A 6,960-nucleotide genomic window follows, 5' to 3' on the forward strand; every position below is an offset into this window, starting at 1 on the left:
GGAATGACTTTCAAAATATTCGACACTGACCAATCAGGGAAGACAGCCAACCAACCAGAATGTTCACTGATTTGGACATGCTACCTTTCCTCACCAGGTAAATGTCAGACCTGCTCCATGGACTGGGCAGATCAGAGGAGGGAAACCAACACAAGGCTGTGTTGGAGCAAGAGAAGGCTGCTCTGAATGGCGAGACGGGGAACCAGCCTACCTCTCCTAAGTCAACGGAGCCAACATGTTCCAAGGAGGAGGCACTGATGAAAAGAAGAAGGGAAAGAGTGGAAGAAGAACTAAAAGGCGGGTGAAGATGTACAAGGATAGAGCAGAAGCAGGGGACGAGAGGGAGGGAAAATGAGGAGAGGAGAGCAAGAAGGAATGGGGACATGAAATAACAGACCAGGAACAAGCAAGAACAGTGAAGGAGACTGAGGAAAGGGGAGACGAGAAATTCCAACACTTAGAGGAGGAAAAAGAATAATGATGAAAGGGAAAGGAGAAAAAGGAGAGGTGTTAGATTATCGATGAAAAATGGTAGTGTTTATGAATGATCATTGTGTCTCATGCTGTGTGATGCAGGGGTGAGCAATCGTTTTCCGTAAAGGGGTAGACAGTGATGATTTAAGCTTTGTGGATGGTACAGTCGTTGTTCAGCTACACAACTGCAGTCACATGGAAGCAGTCCCAGACAGTAAGTACACAAAGGGGCGTGACTGTGTCCCAGTGAAACTTTACAGAAACAGGCATTGGGCCATATTTGGCCCACGGGTCCTAGTTGGATGACTCCCACAGACAATGGTGGTTCTGACATTTCTGGTAACTCTGCAGTGCCTAGCATAGACCCAGGCACAAAATTCTAGAAAATATTAGAACCTCCTGGAAGAGCCATTTTACAGGCCCAAAAAATGGTCCAAAAGGGAGCCATTTTCAATGGCTTTTTATAACTTTAACCTACAAAATGGCAGTTTCCTGTATTCAACCTATCTGCTGCCCAGCCCATATGACACCCCTCTGGGTTCTCTCTCCCAAATATAACCTATAACAATGTACACAGAAGAGAAGCACTAGGTGGCTGATTCAGAGCTGTATTCAGTACTGACTGTTAAGCTTTCAGATTGTCAGAGTTCTCCATCCCCTGTAGGTAATGACTTCACAGAGTTTAGATCCGGGTCCCAGGGCAGCTTCAGACACCAGCACCAAAAACAAAAATGAAAACAAAAAACAAAAAACAAAAACAAAACAAAACAAAACAAACCCTTTTTGTCTCCTTAATGTATATCCTCCCCCGTTTCCTCAAGACTGTCCCCCAGCTTGACTTCAGGGCTAGGTTCTTCAACCACCCAAAGTAGCCTATGGTGCTTAGGAATGGCTTTAGCAATGGGAGGTGACGAGATGTAGCCGAGGGGGGCTCCCCAGAAGTCGGAGCATGCTTAGCTCTCAAGCTCAGTATCAGAAAGGTGGGAGCCGACTCTCACCGCAGGCTCAGACTTCTGACAGTGACCTCACATTCTCTTGTTCTGTGATTGGGAAGAGCACCTTGCAGCCTCAGGACGCAGGCAGTTCTTGCTTGGCCAGAAGTTTCTGTCTGGGGAAGCCAGAGCCACTGTTCCATGCCTTCTGAGGGACCATGCAGGACATGTGAGGTTGATCTGGTGGCTGGTTTTCTTTCATTTATGTTCATTTGGCACCTGGCACCACAACCATCCTTCCGTTTGTTCTGGCTCCTAACCTCAACCATTCTTCAGCCACCAGGGGTTTTTGAAGTCCTGCTCACATCACTTCCCAGGGTAGCGCAAGCCACCTTGTGAATTACCAGAGTTAAGAAATGGCCGCAAGGGACAGCGTCTTGAAGCCACGTGAAGAGAGACACAGTCACATGATTGCCTGTAAATAAAGCCTGATGATACTAAATGTTCAGAAAAGGAAAAGCTTAGCACGGGTCTAGCATGATCACCTGCTCTGTGTTCCAAGGGGAACACATAGCTCTTGAAGGAAGGGAATCCTAATGTGTTACTCTCCAAGTAAATAAAATGCAGAAACACTTTTGTAGGCATTTTGCCTTTGCAGGAAAAAAGTTCAGTTTGTATTTAGGAATGAATGAGTACGCATGGGTGTGTTTGCATAAGCATATTTGCTTCAAAACATTTTCTAGTAACTGCTGACAACAGCAACCCTAAGCCACCAGACACTAGTTCTCCCCATCTTGAAATGGACTGTTTGCTCCCCAGAGCAGCAGCTGTGATGCTCCCAGAATCATTCCTGGCCTCCCCAGGCTCTGAAATCTGCATATCCTGACCCTTCCTCCCTGGCCCCATCTGTCTCCCCAGCTTCCCTGCTCCTGTCACGCAAAGTTACTCAATACCCAGTAGGAGCTAACCAGAGCCAAGGAACCACGTTCCCACAGCTCCCATCTTGCCATTCACTTCGTGCGGCTCGGTTCCTCTGCACTGCCACCCTGGGGCACGGACAGGGAGAGAGCTCCACATTTAAATCTCCAGCTTTGGGAAACAGATCATTCCTCCTCCATAGTCCCTCACCAGTCACTGCTGCCCCTGGTTGAACCCCCTCCCCACACCCTGCTCTCTGTAGCCCAGCACATGTGTTTCTCTTTGTGACCAAATTTCACAGCAGACTGTATGCAATTTAGTAATATCACTAGTAGTGCTTCATCTTTTTCGATCTATTTAGAGCTCAGGTTGAAGTTTACCAAACTAGGGGTGCCTGGGTGACTCTGTCGGTTAAGCATGGCTCAGGTCATGATCACAGGGTCCTGGGATCAAGCCCCGCATCGGGTTCCCTGCTCAGCGGGGAGTCTGCTCCTCCCTCTCCTTCTGCCCCTCCACCCTGTTCCCTCTCTCTCTCTCAAATAAATAAATAAAATCTTTCAAAAAAGAAAAAGAAATCTACCAAACTAGCTCTTTATCTGCATTATCTTCCATAGTCTTTTCCCTTTGGGGCCTTAGTTCATACTGTTTGATATGGTGTAAGAAACAAGCTTTGTTTAGGACAGTCAGATTTAATAAATCTTTCTAGTTTCTGTATCTTCCTCTATAAAATAGTGAGTTACTGACTGACTTACTGCCTCTCTAGGAGTAAGGGAATCTGTATAAAATTCCTAGCATGGAACTTGATTCATAGCTGGTGCTCAACAAATGTTAATAGCCACCTTCCCACCACCACAGCCTCGTGGTGTGACTAAAAGGAAGTTCAGATTGGCAAGTCACACTCTGGAACAGCACTTCTCAACCTTGGGAGCATAATGCAGTCACTTGGAGAGCTTTAAGAAGCACCCCCCATCATCCCCTCCCACCCTTAAATATCCCGAGTGGCCAACCTCCCTCGTTTCTTATTTTGATCTTAGGCATCAGTATCCCTAGGCTTCAGCCTCTGCCACCAGACCAGACATGTGGTTTTCTTCTTCTTGCTTCTCTCTTTCTCTGCTTTCCACAAAGTTTTGGGGCAATTTGTTACACAGCAATAGATAACTAGTACATTCCTCATATCACAGCATGGCAGTTGTGTCCCTGACTTTCAGATAGATTTTCATTGTTGTGTGACTTGTTTCCCAAAAAATAAGGCAGTCATTAAATCTGCATAACTGATGGATTCATGTCTGGCTCTATGATTTTGATGTGTTGGCCTGCTCTGTTAGCTGTATTAAGAAAATGAATGGCTGAGGACGCTGGGCAAGGGAAGGAGGGCCAGGGCAAGATGCACAGCCTGACCACAGTTGTGCTGCTCTGTGCCCTGGCCCAGGCTGCATGTGCAGGGCATCCTACCTACAAGTTCCTGAACATGCAGGAGCCCTCAATGGACATGACGTTGGTGACCAACAGGGCAGCTCGGACCCTGCTATGGACTAAGCTCATGCGAGGCCTGGGCAGGGTCCTGAGCAGCCAGCTGTGGGAACCCGCCACCATCAACTACCCCTGAGAAGAGCCCACTGGGTCCACGCTTCCGCAGGGAGCATGCACTGTACCGCCATCCATCCATCCATCCATGCGGAGATGCACCAAGGGCCAGCTCTGCCAGACCGTTTGCCCCTACCAGGCCATCACCAGCGAGGCTGAGCCACGGGGCCCATGTCACCCGCAGGGCCACCCACTGTGACATCGACAGGGCCAAGTGAATCTAGTGTGGCTTCTACCGGGAGGCCCGCCCTGTGGACCGCATTGTCAAGGGCCCCAACTTCGAGTTCTCCACGGAGACGCACGATGAGCTGCTGTATGAGGAGAAGCGGCTCAATGACAGGGCCGAGGTGGAGGCCGAGATCACGGCCAACATCCAGGCCCACTACCTCTACCTCTGCTGCCCCCCGCCCGGTGGCCTGCAGCCCCAGCCCCCCAATAAGAAAGCTCAGGTCTCCCTCCAACAAAAAACCAGTGCCTTCTATAAGCGGCCATTTCTTCTCATTACTGGGGCCATCCTGAGGCTTCATCTCTCAAGAAATGAAAGACTACCTCCCCTCTTAAGAATACTGGATAATTAATCAGTGGAAAGCTCACCATGGAGCCTTCTTTGTACTCACTAACCCCCCTCCTACCTGATCAGTAAACATGACCACAGATGCCCATGAGTTCCTTCTGTTCTTGGAACAGATCCTACTTCAGGGACAGCTTGGCTGACTCAGAGGTCCCTATGTTTCTTCTTTCCTGAAACAAACACAAATCAATACTTTAAAACAGACATGTACTTAATATTTTTTAAAAGAATACCTACATATCCTAACAAACTGTTCGATTACATTCACCTTTCTGTTGTATTAGAACATCTTTATATACTTATTGCTTTAGAATATTATGATGAATGCATGGCCTTTCACAGACTCACCCTGTACCAATTTACCATCATTATATTCATTATTTGATGTTCATATGCCTTTTTTTTTCCTGTCCCACAACTGGACTCAACTGACTTCCAAGAAATTCTGATTGCTTTGAGAAAGGAACAATATTAGACACAACAGTCCAAGCTTCTTGCGTGTGTGTTGCAGAGAAGTGCCAGGCCTTTAGCCACTGTTGCTTGGGGCCTATTTTGTGACAGAGCCAGGAAAGAGATTTTTGTAGGGCAGGAATTCATGCTGATTTTCTTTTTTTTTTTAAGATTTTATTTATTTATTTGAGAGAGAGAGAGAGAATGAGAGATAGAGAGCACGAGAGGGAAGAGGGTCAGAGGGAGAAGCAGACCCACCCGCTGAGCAGGGAGCCCGATGTGGGACTCGATCCCGGGACTCCAGGATCATGACCTGAGCCGAAGGCAGTCGCTTCACCAACTGAGCCACCCAGGCGCCCTGATTTTCCTCATATAGCAGAGTGTGTTGCTATAGGTTTTTGTCAGCCAGGGTCTCATAAGAAAAATAGAGCAAGTTTTCCTAGAAAGTCTAAAGGTAGGTAGTTTCCCAGCCAAGCAATGAGGCAGAAGCCCCTGGAGACACCCCCTCCTCAGGATAGGGTCATACAGCTTTGCCTAGGCCCTCGAGAGAGAACAGCAGGGCTCACGGCTTCCTCAGCCGTACCGCCTGGCCACTCCCAGAGCTGGTACCCTCTGGTTCCCTCCCAGAGCTGCATTTCTTTTCTTTTTTTTCTTTTTTTAAAGATTTATTTACTCATTTTAGAGAGAGCATGAGCAGAAGGGGCAGAGGGAGAGGGAGAGAGAATCTCAGGCAGACACCATGCTGAGCATGGAGCCAAATGCAGGGCTCGATCCCACGACCCAGAGATCACAACCTAAGCTGAAACCAAGAGTCGGATGCTTAACCGACTGTGCCACCCAGGCGCCCCCAGAGCCTCATTTCTATTAGGAGTAACACTTGGTCTCCACTTTGCTTGCTGCTTTACCCCTCCACTTTCTTTGCCTCCAAGCAGCCTCAGTGCACCACTGGAGGGTGCTCAGGACCTCGAGGGTTCCTAGGATGCAGGATTTTCTGTTTTCAAACCAAGACAGTGCTGGGCCAATTGGGATGTAGTGGTCACCCCATCACCAGTGACCTAACAGCGGGACAGCTAAAGGAATTCGTTGCTTCTGCACTCTGCTCAGTAGAATACTAGAGGACAGAATAAAAATATGCTTGGGATTTACATGTAAGGCAATCACTCATTGAAGAGGCACACTGCAGTGTGGATAAATTCTCCAGCTCCTACATGCAAAACTGGAAGAGGCTGAGCTGTTTAACCTAGAAAACACACAGCTGTGAACAATTTTCTCATTCAAAAAGCCCTGGTCTTCCAGCTGCAAAGCCTGGCTTCTCTTCCCTATCTCCGAGGGCCCTATAGAAGGTAGGTCTAAAAAACCAAAGCCGGATGGCAGATTCTCCAGGAGGGACAGGTACAGAGAGGAAAGCGCTTAGAAGTTTTCTTTACCCACAAACACCCTCCCACCTCTCACTTTTGCATGATCACAGGTCCTTTGGATTCCATAATCAGCCATTTCAATACAAGGCTTATTTTTCCCTTTGAAACTTGAAAACTTGAAACCCAGGCGATATTATTTTACCCACTGTCAAACTGAATCTGTTCATCAGAAACTGCCACTGCACTGGCTTTTGCTAAGCAACCATCTAGCTGAAATACAAATGAACCTTCTATCTAAATCCTTCTTCATGAAATTTTCCATTCCTCAAATAATTGAAAGCCTAAACCACTGATCAGGTTGTAAAATTGTGAAATTCTCTCAATTCTGAGAAGTAGTTTGAAATTACACTGAAAAATACCTTGCAGTCTCTTAGGAACAGATGCTAACTGTGGTTTGTCATCCAATATGCAAAGGGCTATGGAGAAAATGATGACCTTGTGTCAGGTGTGGGCTCTCTTCCTTAGAGTTCTTCCCTCTAAGGTCAGGGGGCTGATCTCGCCGCCCCACGTGGTCCCCTCATGGCCAGGAAGTGCCTATTCACCACCAAGTTTACTTCCAAACACCACAGCATACTTAATTGTGTTTTCTGAAAGAAGTACCTCAATGTCATAT

At 47.4% G+C, this 6,960-nt stretch overlaps 1 pseudogene; it reads left to right on the top strand.

The window, feature by feature from the left end:
• The first annotated feature begins 3,708 nt into the window (after window positions 1-3,708).
• On the top strand, window positions 3,709-4,486 carry LOC113938388 (annotated as a pseudogene).
• The last annotated feature ends 2,474 nt before the right edge of the window (window positions 4,487-6,960 follow it).

This window comes from Zalophus californianus, chromosome 8 (genome assembly GCF_009762305.2).
Source record: "Zalophus californianus isolate mZalCal1 chromosome 8, mZalCal1.pri.v2, whole genome shotgun sequence".
Lineage (NCBI taxonomy): Eukaryota > Metazoa > Chordata > Mammalia > Carnivora > Otariidae > Zalophus > Zalophus californianus.